We start from the raw sequence: 17,155 nt of genomic DNA on the forward strand, positions 1-17,155 counted from the left end.
GGTGTATGTGTTGGGAGGGGGCTGGGGCGGGGTGCAGATAGGCGATAAGCCTGGGGACCAAAGAGGCCGTCCCCTGGAGAGATGGAGGAGGCCCAGGACGAGGCCCCTCGTAGGGTAAGAGGCTCAGGGCCAGTGCCATGTTTTGAGGTTGGCGGAGTATTAAAATAGGAAGCAATGCCGAAATGTGTTAACATAAATGTCAGATATTTTACATGTCTGCTTTATGACGCTGCCTTCCTTGATCCCATCAGGGCATTGTGCATCAGCTCATCTGGCCCGAGGTCCAGCGTCTAAATCTGAGACCCTGTGTGTGAGGCGGACACCCTGGGACCCCCGCCCGGAGGTTAACAGCCGTGACCTCGCGCCCGCGCTGCCGGGCACCGGCTTCCGGGCTCCGCTGGGTTCTCCCTGCTTCCCCCGCGCACGCCGGCCGCGCGGCCCGGGTCCCCTCCGGGTCTGGGATGCGGAGCCGGGGTGGGGCGGGGGTCTCGGGCGGGGCAGCGTCCCAAGCCCGGCAAGTCCTCCGCGAGGCAGTGCCTGTCCTCTGGCGGCCCCTGCTGGCCGCCCGAGCCCGCCCTCAATCCCGGCCGGGGAGGAGGAGGAGACGTGGCGGGGCGCGGCCCACCCCGCCCTTTCCCATTCCCTCCCCCAAGTCTCGCCTCCAGAGCCAGCCCGGCGGGATCTGAAGAGGCAGCCTGACGGCCCCCACCCCACCCAAACACCCCCTCACCACCCCACTCCACCCTCAGCGCCTCCACCCGAGAGGGTTCTCCATCGGGAGCACCCGCAAGAAACAGACCCTCTCCTTTTTACTCCCTAGAGTTTGGCACAGCGGGGGTTTGCCTCCCGTTTCCCCCAAGAGGGTGTGTGTGTAACGCCCGGCCTTGAGGAGGAGGCTCTCTGTTTCTCGAATCACCTGCTTCCCCTGTTTTTTTTGCGGTACGCGGGCCTCTCACTGTTGTGGCCTCTCCCGTTGCGGAGCACAGGCTCCGGACGTGCAGGCTCAGCGGCCATGGCTCACGGGCCCAGCCGCTCCGCGGCATGTGGGATCCTCCCGGACCGGGGCACGAACCCGTGTCCCCTGCATCGGCAGGCGGACTCTCAGCCACTGCGCCACCAGGGAAGCCCCTGCCCCGGTATTTTGACACGTCCTTGGTTGCATCTATGAATCGGGTGGTCCAGGGCCGGGTTGGTGCCTACGGGCAGCTGTCAAGGCATCTTCTTCTCCTGCCGGTGTACGTGCCCATGTAGCGTTTCTGTTGCTTCTGTACCTTGTGGGAAAGTCATGAGAATCTTCATCCCCATCACCCACCATCCCTCCCTGGGGTCTCACTGTCTTTTCCAGAGCTGTGGATCAAGATGCAGGGCTGTCTGGGATTCACAGAAGTCTGTGCTCTCCCCCACTCCTCTCCTCTTCTCTCCTTGGGTGAGCCCAGCTTTCTTACCACCCTTCACCCCCTACCTCCACTTTTCCATCTGGATATTTGCCTCTGAGACATCTAGGAAAACCTGATGGATTTAGGTTGTTGGGAACCAATAAGCATAATATTTTCTGTTTTCTATCCTGTCCCATCCTCCCTCTGAGACAATTACCTGTTTGAAAAGGGAGAGGGGGAAAAATATCAGGAGGAAGAAAGATCTAGGTTAACGTCTCAAAAAATATTTCCTGCCATATAGGCCAGCACAGTGCTAGGTACACACAGAGTACTGGGTGCGAGGAAACCACTTTTTGTCTATGTTATTTTCCATGTCTTAGATTCCATGGAAGTGGAATCACACAGATAAACTATATTAAATACATTTCAAAATGGACGTTATGGAAATTCCTTGTATTGGTCAACTATGTTGATGTTAGTTGCTGTAACAAGTCTCAATAGCTTACCAAGGTCCAATATGGATTTTCTCAAGTGGGGCAGCTCTCCTGGGAGATTCTCTTCCAAGCAGTGAAAAGTGTAAGCCCCTTCCATCTCGCAGCTCCATGACCTCCAAGGTCGCTACGGAAGGGAAAGAAAGAAAGCAAAGGCCCTTCTGCTCTTAACAAACCCATCGCCATGTCCATTCACTGACCTCTGGTGGGAACCGGTCACGTGACTAGTTATGTTGCAAGGGGCTAGCGATGTGGTTTAGCTGTGTTCCCAGGAGCATCAAACCAGTTTGTGCTGTACTTCTTTTGAGAATTAAAAGAATGTTTGGCTGTAAGCTGAAAGCAGAGCTTTATAGAAGAACTAATTATAGACAAAGAAAAAAACAGGCCAGACACAATCTCAAGTATGAAAATCCTTGTAAATCAACTATACTTCAATTTAAAAAAAAAAGAAAATCTTAATGAAAACATTATCAAATTTAATTTAGTGTGAGGTTAAAAGAATAATTCACCAGGACCATGAATACAAAAATGGTTTAATATTAGGAAGTCTATTAATAAAATTAATTCTGTAAATATGTCTCAGGAGAAAAGACATGATCATTGGGATATACGCCAACAATGCATTGGAAAATTCAACATCCATCCTGATTTTAAAAATTCCAAATTATTAGTACACAAAGACACTTTATCAACATGATAAAAAAAAATCTGAACCCAACAGATAACGTTATAATTTCCATTAAAGACATTTTTGTTAAAATTAGAGACATGACAGGTTTTCTTCTGTCACTACAATCATTTGACATTGTTTTAGATGCTCTGTCTTTGCAAAAAGACAAAAAAAAGTTTTCTATTTTTTTTTTCATAATGACAGATGCTGTGATCATGTACTGTGAAAATCCAAGAGAATGGTTAATTAGTGAAAAACAATTAGAATTTAATGTAATTCTATGCTATTTATAAGAAGATTGAGGTTGATTTATATGCACGGACACGGAGAGGTTTCTGTGATAAATTGCTATGTGACAAAAGCAAGATGCAGAACAGAATGTGTAGTCTGTGTGTGTGTGTGTGTGCGCGCGCACACGCGTGCATGCATGTGTGCCTGCGGTGTGTGTATAGTTAAGCACGGCCCTAGAAGGATAGCACCATATTTCTGGGGACAGAATGACATGGGGGTGGGGTGATGGTTCTTTATATTCCTATACTGTTTAATTTCTTTTTGTACAATGACCACATGTTATTTTTGTAATCTTGAAAAAAAATGAGAAAAAGATATCCATCCGTCTTGGCAGGCAGCAACAAAAGAAATTCTTAGAAATAAATAAATTTAGCGAGAAATATGCAGGATCTTCAAAAAGAAATTTTTAAATTTTTACTCAGTGATATAAAAGAACTGAGTAGAGACTTACACTTCTGAATAATGACTCAATATTGTAAAGAGGTAAATTCTGTCCAAATGGATTTAGGAACTTGACGTACTTGCAATCAAAATCCCAGAGAGATTTTTTTTTTCCCCAGAAGCTGACAAAATAATGTCTAAATTATTTGGAGAATTAGAGCACTTAAATATTGAAAAAGAAGAATAACAAGACCGAATGTCCACTGCTCCATACTAAAATATGTTATAAAGATAAAATATTAATGTTGCTAGTGTCACTCGAGACAGAAAAAACTCAATAACCTAAGAGCTTGGGTGAGTAACTTGGTCTAAGACAGAACTGACTCTCTAGACCCCCTAAAGCAGGGGTCCCCAACCCCTGGGCCACGGACTAGTACCGGTCCGGGGCCTGTTAGGAACCGGGCTGCACAGCAGCGGGTGAGCAGGGGAGAGCGAGTGAGCGACACTTCACCTGCCGCTCCCCATTGCTTGCGTTGCCGTCTGTGGAAAAATTGTCTTCCACGAAACCGGTCCCTGGTGCCAAAAAGGTTAGGGACCACTGCCCTAAAGGTATTAAAATTCACAGGCTTAAAAAACACCTCCGGGGCTTCCCTGGTGGCGCAGTGGTTGAGAGTCTGCCTGCCGATGCAGGGGATACGGGTTCGTGCCCCGGTCCGGGAAGATCCCACATGCCGCGGAGCGGCTAGGCCCGTGAGCCATGGCCGCTGAGCCTGCGCGTCCGGATCCTGTGCTCCGCAACGGGAGAGGCCACAGCAGTGAGAGGCCCGCGTACTGCCAAAAAAAAAAAAAAAAAAACACCTCCGGCCAAAACCAAAACAAGTTGAAACACACATCTGGAGGTCTGTTGAGCCCACAGTGCCACAGTTTGTGATCCTTGCTACACTGAAACTGAATAGAAAGCCCAGAAATAGACCCAAGTTTATATAAGGATGCGTTGTATGCTAATGTGGCATTCAACCAGTGGAGAAAGTGTGGATTATTAAACAAATGGTATTGGGGTAACTAGCTGATTATTTGGAAAAAAGAAAAATATACACAAATTTATTTTATTTTTCAAGTAAGAATCGTATATACTTAGGGAGTACAACACAATGATTTGATATACATCTACATAGTGAAAATGGTAACCACAGTCAAGCTAATTAACGTAGCTACCTCACATAGTTACCATTTTTTGTGTGTCTGGTGAGAGCACCTGAAATCTACTCTCTTAGCAAGTTTCCGGCATTCAAGACAGTATTATTAACTATAGTCGTCATGCTGTATGCTAGATCTCTAGGCTTATTCATCCCACACAGCTGCAACTTTGTACCTTTAGACCAACATCTCCCTGCTCCCCTCAGATCCCCACTGCTCGAACCACCATTCTACTCTCTGCTCCTCTGTATTCCGCTGTTTTAGGTTCCATATATCCGTTAGATCATGCTGTTTTTATCTTTCGGTGTCTGGCTTGCTTCATGTGGCGTAGTGTCCTTGAGGTTCACCCATGTTGTTGCAAAAGGCAGGATCTCCTTCCTTTTTGAAGGCTGAATAATATTCCGTCGTTCACATATACACCACATCTTCTATACCCATTCGTTGGCTGACGGACACTTAGGTTGTTTCCACATCTTGACTACTGTGTTTATGTTGCAATTAGCATAAGAGTACGGATATCTCTTTGAGGTACAAATTTCATTTCCTTTGGGTATATACCCAGAAGAGGGATTGCTGGAATGATTGATATGGTAGTTCTGTTTTCAGTTTTGAGGAACCATCACACTGTTTTCCATATCGGCTGTACCATGTAACATCCCCACCAGCAGAGCACAGGAGTTACAATTTCTCCACATCCTTACCAATACCTGTTATTTCTGGGGTTTTTTGAAAGAAGCTATCCTGATGGGTATGAAGTGATATCTCATTGTGAAAATATGTTATTTTTGAATTAGAAGGGTAATGAGTGAATATATTCTCACTGTCCATCATTCAAACAAAATTGATACAGCTGGAGCCCTATTGATCCAGCATCCAATCCCATTTCCCAGAAATGAGTGTGCATTCAACAAATACTTATGTTGAGTACCTGTGATGTGCCTGACACTATTCTAGGCTGGGGGTACAGCAGTGAACAAAACAAGTTTCCCAGTCTTACGGTGATTGGGGGAGAAAATAGGAAATAAACTCTGGTGACTACATCTGAGAATGTTGTCTTCAAGATGCTGCCCCTACTACCACCACAAGTGACCATGAGTAGGGAGGAGTAGGGAGTTGGGACAAAGGAGCCAATCAAGGCCCACAGACCCAGGCACCTCCCATAAAATCTCCCCAACTGGGTTGTTTATCCTCCAGGCCCTGTGGGCCCAGGGCCCAGGGTCTATGAGCTTTTCAAGAGCTTGCGACAATGTTTGAAGCCTGGAAATGATTGTTGGCTCGAGAATACAGAATGAAAACCACAAAATAAAGAATAAATGTTTAATTAAATGCATACAAACATGGTATTCCAACTTCATGAAGTGTTAATTTTAGCATTCATACAGTGTTTCACACATTTGAAAGTAATCTGTGGATTTGATTTCTTCATTTCTCAAAAATTCCCAATTATGCACAGATTTTTGGAAAAAAATCAAAGCAAATTGCGAATTAAATGAGTTATTTATAGACAAAAATTTCAAAAGTGTGTTTACAAAAATCCTCTCACATTTTTTCCCCCAAAATTATATTTAGTGTCGATGCAAATTATACTTAGTGTCGAGTGCGTTTATACTTAGTGGGAGTGTGTTTTTAATCTGTTTGTTGCAGCAGGGTTTAGGGCTGAGTGATGTACCCAGCAGGGTTGGGTTGTCTACAGATGGCCCAGTTGGGTTGTCACTAGTAGGATCGTGCAAAGCCAGGGCCTCTTTGACCCCAGCCATCTTTTCACAGAATGGTTCTCTTATTCCCTTTCGGCAGTCTGCTGAGGCTGAGGATGACAGGCCCCTTCAGAGGCAGTTTCAAGGGCTCCTTACAGGGAAAGGATGAGGCAGAACCTTGGTTGTATTCATCTCAATGAATAGTCATGGGCCAACTCTGACCTTGGCGCCTGGCCCCAAACCTCAGCCTGCTCCTGGGCTTGTCTCTGAAATGATAAATGACTCCCTGCTGTGTTCTGATGCCTGATTTCCCAACGCTGGTGTTTCTGAGAAGTGAACTACCACTGATCCAAATGAACGGCTCTGCTAGGCAGCAGCTGAAACCATCCCTTTCCTTCTGCTCTTGATGTCCTAGGAGTGTGGCTCTCTCCATCAGGAAGGGGGCCAACACTCTCAGTCCAGCTACGGGAGCTTCTGCCAGTCACTGTGTCATCGCCTTGGAGAGACCTAATGAGCAGAAAGAAGTTTCTCATGCTCTGATCCAAGTTATTCCATCTATTTTATTATTCCCCTCTCCTGGGACTCCTTCAGCATTGACACTTTTTTTTTTTTTTTTTAACCTCAAACGAGTGTTTCAATACATAGTCATCATACTTCTGTCTTCAAACATGAAAACTGATTTTTCAAAGATGAAATATTGCCTTGCATACATATATGAAGTAAAAGTATAAAGAACCACTGAGAATGATAAACACTGAATTAGGATAATGGCCACTACCTCTTGGTGATGGTGGAGAGAAGGTTGCTATATATTGGTCGTGAGTAATCTTTTAGATTGGGCACTGGGCACACAAGTGTTCGTTATGTTATTCTGTGTACTATGGGTAAGTCAGAAATATTTCCTAATAAATTAGAAAGAAAAGATGGCATCTGCTCCCATGGTGGGTTAATTGCATTTGTCATTCTCAACACTTGCCGATTCTCCTCCAAACCGTTATCCAATCAGTGGTTTTCCCTTTCTCTTGTGACACCTTTCTCTTTCTCTGTCAATACCCTCCCCTTCTCATTCCTTGAAACTTGATTGACATTCCACCCTCTAACTTGACATTCATTTTCGTTAATAGCTCTCTCTCGTTGGGTGTCCCCCCCCTTATGTCTCTATATCACCTTGGAAATTGTGTGGTCTTAAAATATCTCAATGTCTCTTACCTGCCGCCTCTGCGTGTACTGCATGGAATCACAGAATTTTAGAGCTAGGACAACTTGAGATCATTTGTCCCAAACTTCTCGTTACAGAGAAGAAAAGAATGGAGGCTTGGAGATTAAAATTCATCTTCAGCCACAACACATGAGGCTGACTTCAGGTTTCCCACAAGATTGCAAACCAGGAGAGGTTCTTTGCTCCTGTCCTGAGATGCTGCAGAGATGGGAGGGAGGTTGAGGGATACCAGAACCGAACATAAAAACTAAGAAGAAAACCCTAGGGAAACAGAAAGTGGTTGGATTTCTCACTCTCTCTCTCTCTCTCTCTCTCTCTCTTTAATGGTAGCCTAGAGCAGAAGAGGGCCAGATACCAAAAGAAAAAGAAAAAAAAAGTCGGAGGGGCTCGGACCATGCCATTTCTCTCCTTTACATTGCTGGGAAGATCACTGCACACCCTATTTCCACTGTTTGGCAAGAAAATAGCATTAGCCCAGTGCCAATGTGATACCAGCCCGGAGCACTGAGGTGAGGGGGAGGCAACCTTGGAGCAGATACAGGGGCACCCAGGCTGGACACACTTAAATGTTCCCTCTTTCAAGGGACAGAGAGTTGCAAGAGGGAGGTAGCCCCCGGAAAAGAGCAATGTCTGGGGAGGAGGTTCTGGAAGATTTACTGAGAAAGAATATTGCCTGGTTGGGAGAGGGAAGGGGGAGTGGTTGCTTTCAGACAGCAGCACAGAGACTCTCTGACTGCCCAAGTACACACCGCCAGGCCAAGGTCATTGGTGGTTCCAAGGACACATGAGTTCAGAGGGGAAAATAATGGGATGTCTGAGGAGTGTAACTGTTATAAAAGAAAGGCAACAGACAGAAGAACCTGTTTCCCTGTACCAAGGGAAAGAGAACGAATGGATTAAAGGAATAAGCATTTAAAATAAACATAACAAATATACTCAGAGAGAGGAGGGAAGATATGAGAAACATGAAGCTGGAAGCAAGCATAAAGGATGAACGAATTCAAAGGACGTGCTGGATACGAAAACTGAGAGAAGTACTTAATGGATGCATTGAAGAGCAGATGCATATAGACAAAGAGCAATTAGTAGGTGGAAGACCATTTTTAGCAACTCTCCCAGAAGGCATCAGAAAGATATGGAAAATAAGCTAAGATACAGAGGATTGAAGTAAAAATAGAAAATCTAAAGTAGTAATGGAAATTTCATAAGAAGAAAAAAACGTGGGGAGGGGGAAGGGTAAGCTGTGACAAAGTGAGAGAGTGGCATGGACATATATACACTAGCAAACGTAAAATAGATAGCTAGTGGGAAGCAGCCGCATAGCACAGGGAGATCAGCTCGTTGCTTTGTGACCACCTAGAGGGGTGGGATAGGGAGGGTGGGAGGGAGGGAGACGCAAGAGGGAAGAGATATGGGAACATATGTATATGTATAACTGATTCACTTGGTTATAAAGCAGAAACTAACACACCATTGTAAAGCAATTATACTCCAATAAAGATGTAAAAAAAAAAAAAAGAAGAAAATGGAGAAGGATGAAATATTTGAAGAAAAAAAATGACCAAGAATTTCCAGAAGAGAACTCAAATTGAAAAAAGTTCATATCTAAGAAGGAGAAAACAAAAAACAAACAAAACCCCAAAACCAAAAACTCAACCACACCTAGACATAGTACAACAAAACTAATTCTTTTCATCAAATTTGGGAAGATTTTAGTCATTATGTTTAAAACTATTCTTGTTTTCCTTTATTTTTCTCTTCTCCTTCTGGGACTCCTATTATGCGTGTGTTAGTATGCTGACTGATATCCTATAGGTCTCTGAGGCTCTGTTCATTTTTATTCCTTAGATTGGATCATTTCTATTCACCTACCTTGAAGTTGCTGATTCTTTCTTCTTACAGCCCAGATTTGCTTATTGAGACCCTTTAGCAAATTTTTCATTTCAGTAACTATGCTTTTGAACTCCAGAATTTCTAATTTGATTCTTCTTTGTAATTTCTGTTTTTGTTGTTGTTATTGATCGTCTCTATGTGGTGAGACATTGTTGTCATACTTTAATTCTTTAGGCATGGTAGTCTTTAGGTCTTTAAACATATTTGTAGCAGCTGGTTTAAAGTCTTTGTCTACTAAATTAAACATTTGTGCCCTCTCAGAGATATTTTCTGCCGGCTGTTTACTTTACTATTATGTGGCAAATTTTTCTGTTTCTTTGCATGTCTTGTAAATTTTTGTCAGAAATTAGATATTTAAAAGAATATATTGTAACAACTTGAAATCAGATTCTTTCTCCCCAGATTTGTTGTTGCTGGTGTTTTTTTATTATTGTTTTTCTAGTTGCTGCTTGTTAGTGACTTTCCTCAATTAATTCTATAGATTCTGTATTCCCTGAAGGGTATAGCACTTGAGTTCTCTGTTACGCATCACCCCCCCCCCTTTTTTTAACTTCGTATTTTAAAGTCTGGTTTCCTAGGGTTCACTCCTGGTTCAGTATAATTTAGCGGTAAGCCGATGATCGGTCTAAAGATTTCGCTAAATGCCTTGCTTGTATGTCTTCTACCCTTGGACAAGGAGATCTGTGTCTGAAGACACACATTCAAACTTCAGGCAGTTAACAGAACAGACTTAGCTTTCACTTCCTGAGTACACAGGGCCTAAAGGTCAGTCAGAGGTGAGTGCCTGCAGCCTTTTTCCAAAGGCCTTTCCTAACCACGTGCATGTGCACAGTCTTCTAGATCCCTAGGAATATGGTGGAGCTTTTCAAAGTTCCCTGTGGTTTTCTAGTTCTCCAGGGCTTCCTTTAAAACTTCTGTTGTTGTTGGCCAGGCTTCTGTTTGTTGCAACCAAAATCACAACCTTAGGCAGCTGAGATATTATTAGAAGATTGCTATTGTTTTTGGTAATGCCCTAGGGATACCACCTTCCCTCCCCCGCCACCCCCAGCTGTGAGTCAAATCGAATAGCCATAACACCTTGGGAATGGAGATTTTTCGGGTAGCTTCTAACTTGGAAAAAATATTGACTGTGCTCTAGGAAGGGGCTTTTAACAGAACTCCAAGAGAAATCAGACTTCTCCATCAGCTTTGGGACCGCTAACTTTTCATGGCTACTGGCCCACCAAGCTGGGGAGGGACAGAGGGCTGGACACCACTGTCTTGTTGAAGTTCAGTAGTTTCTCTTGGCTAGATAATTTTCAGTTCAGTCAGTGGCTTTGGTACATTTCTAGAGTACTCAAATGGTTGACTTTAGTTGTATTGCCAGTGTTTTTGTTGTTTTTATGGGAGAGTGGTTCACCAAGATCCTCACTTCACTGTTCTAGAAGTTGATCTCCCTTGAAAGCATTTTTTTTTAAAAGTACCTCAGGCTGCCCTGGTGGCGCAGCGGTTGAGAGTCTACCTGCCGATGCAGGGGACACGGGTTCGTGGAAGATCCCACATGCCGCGGAGCGGCTGGGCCCGTGAGCCATGGCCGCTGAGCCTGCGCGACCGGAGCCTGTGCTCCGCAACGGGAGAGGCCACAACAGTGAGAGGCCCGCGTACCGCAAAAAAAAAAAAAAAAAAAAAAAAAAAAATTAACAAGACCAAACACAGGTCCTTTAGAAACACTAAATGCAAACTTCAGAAAAGAGTAACTAAGCAAAAAGGACTGTGTTCAGCTGAGTGTGGGATTTTCTTGCTCATGTTTCTTGCCTTATGGCTGCAAGATGGCTGTTTCTCCTCTAAGGAAAGGGGAAGAGGAGGGGATGAAGCTTATGTAGGAGGTGGAACCTGTGTCTGGGAAAGTTTTTGCTTTCCCCACCTGCAAGGGTATCTGGGAAGCTAAACATGTCACTGGAACACAGTTGCTGCCAGGAACACGATTTGGGTGAAGAAGAGAGAAGAATGGATATTGGGTAGGCGAGCAGAAGTTTCTGCCTCAATAATTATACACCAATGCATCTGAAAACTTGGGTAAAAAGGATAAATTTCTAGAAAAATGTAAAATTTCATATGACCAAATAGAAAACTAAGTGTATAAACGCTTGGATGTACAAAAGAACCCCTGTTCTACGGACCTTCAAGCACAACCAGTTTTTACCATTTATTGAGGTTTGTCTTATACAAGTTGTCCCATACGATAGAAAACATAAGAGAGAGGGAAAGCTGCTTTACTTATTTTAGAGGCTAGTGTAACCATAATGACAAAACTGATTAAGGAAAGTGAAAGAAAACAAAGTGAACATTAATGCAAAATTAATTAATTCATTAACGAATCAATTAAATATTGGCCAGTCAAATCCAATGGTGTGTTTTTAAAAAACATAACTTATCAGGATCAGATAGGGGCTATCGAAGATTTCATGGTTAGTTAAAAATCCAAAGTATTGATATATTGATGTAAAATTCATCACACAAATGGAGTAGAGAAGAAAAATCACCTCATCTTCTCCATACATGCAGGAAATTCTTGACATAGTTTATGATGAAATGTTAGAAAACTAGGGAAAAAAGGGAGTTTCTTTAACTTAATAAAACCTTCAGCAAACATCATACTTAAACCTTTAGATACATTCTTTTCAAGGTCTGGAACAAAACAAATATGGTTATTTAACCATAACTATTCAGTATGGCATTAGAAGTCCTCACTAACCAAGACAATGAACCTCATCACCACCATCACCACTGACAACAAAATGTTCAAGTGTCAACAGGGTAAAGACGAAACTGATATTAGTTGCAGATGACATGCTCTTTTACATAGCAAACCCAACTGAGTCAAGAGACAGAGAACTAAAAAGAGGGTTCAGCAAGATAACTGGAGATGGTGCCCTGCATACAATAACCAATAGGGTTTGTTTTGACAGCAGTAGTCAATACCAATTGAAAATATAAGAGAAAATAAAATTACCTTTCACAATAGCATCAGAAACTATCAAGTATTTATGATCTTATATAATGAAAACTACATAAGATCTTTTTGAAGTAAAATTTAAAACTTTATTAAAGGATATAAAAAAGACCTGAACAAATGGAGAGATATACCATATTCATGGATAATGTGACTTAGCAATTGTAAAGATGCCAAATTCCTCCAAATTAATGTACAAATTCAATGTAATTCCAATAAAAATTCCAGACTTTGGGCGGAGATGGTGCAAACTAACTCCAAATTTATAAGGGGAAATGAAACTTGAAAAAGAAGAGCAAAGAGGAAGGACACACTGAATACTGAGACATATTACAAAGCCAAGTGCTAAAAACAGTGTGACATTGTGCAGGAATAAATAGATTAAAGAAACTAAACAGAGAACTCAAAGGCAGGTCTAGGTATACAGAGGCAGTACCATAAATCAGTGGAGGAAAAGGTGGGCTGTTTAATATATGGTATTTTAACAATTGGCTAGATGGAGAAATATAAAGGTGGGTGCCTATCTTAAGCATATGTGAAGGAAACCCCAAATGGATTAAAGACCTTAATGTGAGAGACTAAAACTGTGGATCTAATATTGAAAAATGTAAGACATATCTTTGTAACCTGGTAGTCAGGGGTAGTAGATACTTAAACACGATCCTCAAAACAAATTGTAAGGGGAAAAATTTTTAAGTTTGATTACATCACAAATCAAGGCTTCCTGTTCAAAAAAGGACACCAAAGTTAAAAGATGGTGACAGACTGAACAGAGATATTTTCTGCATGAAAATCAACAAAGGGTGAATATCTAGAATGTAGAAGACATTCCTACAGAACAAGAAGAAAAAAGACAGGATTATTAGGGAAATGCAAATCAAAACTACAATGTGGTATTACTTCACACCGGTCAGGATGGCTATCGTCAAAAAGTCTACAAACAATAAATGCTGGAGAGGGTGTGGAGAAAAGGGGACTGTCCTACACTGTTGGTGGGAATGTAAATTGATACAGCCACTATGGAGAACAGTATGGAGGTTCCTTAAAAAACTAAAAATAGAGCTACTATATGATCTAGCAATCCCACTCCTGGGGATATATCCACAGAAAACCATAATTCAAAAAGATACATGCACCCCAATGTTCATTGTAGCACTATTTACAATAGCCAAGACATGAAAGCAACCTAAATGTCCATCAACAGAGGAACAGATAAAGAAGTTGTGGTACATATATACAATGGAGTATTACTCAGCCCTGAAAAGGAATGAAATCATGTCACTTGCTGCAACATGGATGGAGCTAGAGATTATCATACTAAGTGAAGCCAGTCAGACAGAGAAAGACAAATATCATACACTATCACTTATATGTGGAATATATGTGGAATCTTAAAAAAAAGGACACAAATGAACTTATTTACAAATCAGAAACAAACTCACAGACTCAGAAAACAAACTTCTGGTTACCAAAGGGGAGAGGTGGCAGGGGAGGGATAAATTAAGAGGTTGGGATTAACATATACACATTATTATGAAATAGATAAGCAACAAGGACCTGCTGTATAGCACAGGGAACTCTACTCAATACTCTGTGATAACCTATATGGGAAAAGGATCTGAAAAAGAATAGATGTATGTGTACATGTAACTGAATCACTTTGCTGTACGTCTGAAACTAACACAACATTGTAAATCAACTATAGTCCAATATAAAATAAAAATTCTTTAAGAAAAGAAAAAAGACAGGACACCAGACAGAACACTTTACAAAGTATATTGTGGAAATATGAGCTGCGAGCTTCAAACGCTTTGATTTAACCTTGGCTAAAATTATAGTTGGAACCAAAGGTCACAGACGACAACTTGAATATCTTGGAAGGAAAATACTTTTGAAAATGCAAGGCATGATCCTGGCTCACAGCCCTGGAGATAAGTGTAGCCAGGCTGTGAGTCCCCTGAAATCCTTTCATTTCCCAAACAGTTCAAAGTGCTCACAGCGTGGAGAAGAATGGCTCTGCTGGCCCTACAATTGCTTGGGCCTTGCTAAGTCTTTTGGTAGCTGGAGAACAAAGTAGCAGCTTCTTTGCTGAAGGAAGGAGGCAATATCCACCCCCCCCCCAGGGGAACCTCAAGCTCTCTTAGCGCTAAAGGTGCAGAGCTGGGACCCCTACTCCCTACCCTAGAACCCTCAGCTCCAAGAGCTAAACTCAGGAAGAGACAGAGCCTTCCTCCATTAGACCTGCCTCTTTTTAAATTTTTATTTATTTAATTTATTTATTTTAGGCTGCGTTGGGTCTTCGTTGCTGCGCGCTGGCTTTCTCTAGTTGCGCTGAGCAGGGGCTACTCTTCATTGCGGTGCGCGGGCTTCTCATTGCGGTGGCTTCTCCTGTTGCAGAGCACGGGCTGTAGGTGCAAGGCCTTCAGTAGTTGTGGCTCGCGGGCTCTAGAGTGCAGGCTCAGTAGTTGTGGTGCACGGACTTAGTTGCTCCGCGGCATGTGGGATCTTCCCGGACCAGGGCTCGAACCCGTGTCCCCTGCATTGACAGGGGAATTCTTAACCACTGCGCCACCAGGGAAGCCCCGGCCTGCCTCTTTTTAAAACAAATTTTTTTAAATTGTGGTGAAACATAAAATTGACCATCTCAAACATTTGTAAGTATACAGTTCAGTAGCGTTAAATCCATTCACATGGTTGTGCAACCAACCTCCAGACTCCTTCATCTTGGAAAACTAAAACCCTAAAACCCTATAACCACCAACTAAAACCCAAAACACCACCTCCCATTCCCCCTGCCCCCAGCCCTGGTAACAACCGTTCTACTTTCTGTCTGTATGAGTTTGACCACTGTAGGTACCTCATGTTGTCACCAAGCCAGGTTTGTTTGCCCGACGTGCAGCGAGCCAAACGCTGAGACGCTGAGGTTTGCACCAGAGAAAGGGTTTATTCACGAGGCCGGGAGACGGGAGAACTGATCTAAGCTCCACCTCCTTGAAGGCAAGGGCCTCGAGGTATTTATGGGATAAAGAAGCAGGGTGGTCTGAGGTGTGGGGAGCGTGGGGAAAGGGGACTGGAAATAAGAAAAAGGTGAGGCAGTCATCCTGTGCTGGTGCAGGTGCAGCTAAGTTACAGGCTTCCTCATGAGATGTATGTTCAGAAAAAGGCAGGATTTTTCGTTTCCTCTAACAGTGTACAAGGGTTCCGATTTCTCCATATCTTTGTCAACACCTGTTATTTTCTGGGTTTTTTGTTTCTGGTCTTTTGTTTTTTTGTTTTTGTTTTTTTGATAGCAGCCATCCACAATGGGTATCTCATCATGGTTTCGGTTTGCGTTTCCCTAATGATTATAAACGTGGAGCATCTTTTCATGTGTTTGTTGGCCATTTGTATATCCTCTTAGGAGAAATGTCTATTCAAGTCCTTTGCCTATATTTATAATTGGGTTGTTTGTTTTTTGTTGTTAAGTTGTAGGAGTTCGTTCTTTATACTGGATATTAACCCCTTGTCTGATGTAGGATTTGCAAATATTCTCTCCCATTCCATAGGTTGCCTTTTGCTCTGTTGATTGTATGCTTTGATGCTACACGTGCCTGTTTGCAAACTTTGTCCTCCACCTGTAAACCCCATCATGTTTCCACTGGTGGACGTCATGATGCTGGTGGTGGGCCCCAGTTTGGATGTAGTAATGGTACCCGGTATCTCTTCTCTCCTCTCCCAGGTCACCTTGCTTAGATTCCTTTGATTGTAGTAAGGCAAAGATTTCTGGGCACCAGGTAACACAGAAGAGTTCATTTTAAAAAATGGTTTTGTTTTCTAAAGGCTTCTTTAGTCTCTATCCAAGAAAATGCCAAGCATATTCAGATATTACCCCCTCTGTGGAAGACAGTATTTCTTTAAATATCCTAAGCGCCCGAGCTGGTCTGGCTCACCAGCCCCTGAGACAGACACAGCCAGGTAGGTTTGCTGCCCACAACTGGCATGGTGGCAGCTGTTGTGAGGGGGGAAGGCATTCAGATCCCTCTCACAACTTTCCTTAGAAATGGTGGCCCCCCGTGGCCATTATTTATGGCAGGTTCAGTAGTGACACCACCCAACCATAGCTCTCTCACCTAATTCACCCCACGGAGGGCAAGCATCTCACTATTCTCCAATGGAAACCTTGAAAGCCTCTACAACCTCCAAGCAAAAGATTCTCTCCTGGGGCTTCCCTGGTGGCGCAGTGGTTAAGAATCCGCCTGCCAATACAGGACACGGGTTCAAGCCCTGGTCCGGGAAGATCCCACATGCCACGGAGCAACTAAGCCCGCATGCCACAACTACTGAGCCCACGTGCCACAACTACTGAAGCCTGCGAGCCTAGAGCCCGTGCTCCACAACTAGAGAAGCCACGGCAATGAGAAGCCCATGCACCGCAACAAAGAGTGGCCCCCGCTCGCCTTAACTAGAGAAAGCCCGCGCACAGCAATGAAGACTCAACACAGCCAAAACTAACTAACTAAATTAATTAATTAAAAAAAAAAAGATTCTCTCCTTACGGGAAGTCTAGTCTCTTTTCTGGGAAAAGGGCACACAGGTTTTAATATATCTTGCGAAGAACAACAGAGGCAGTTTGTCGATGCCATCTGCTTCCGGAGAGAAAGGTCGTATCATGGCGGTATCAGAGGGTCTCAGGATTTTCCCAAAGGTGACAAATCCTCCCACCTTTTTCCATCGGTAGCGGGTGAAGGCTGGTGAAAACAGGGTAACTGGTAAACGCTGGTGAGGCCCTCACTGCAGGCACCCAAATATAACAGGTGAGACTCGAGGGGCAGCCAGGGTTGGACGGATGGGGGCTGAGAAGCAGGAGGTGAGGACCTGTGAAGCTGACACTATTCCTATCAAGGCTCTGACCCCATATGGCCCCCATCAGCCCTGGGACCTTCAAGTGGTACATGCAGCCATTTGTCCTGTT

The sequence above is a fragment of the Globicephala melas genome, chromosome 20, assembly GCF_963455315.2.
Source record: "Globicephala melas chromosome 20, mGloMel1.2, whole genome shotgun sequence".
Taxonomy (NCBI): domain Eukaryota; kingdom Metazoa; phylum Chordata; class Mammalia; order Artiodactyla; family Delphinidae; genus Globicephala; species Globicephala melas.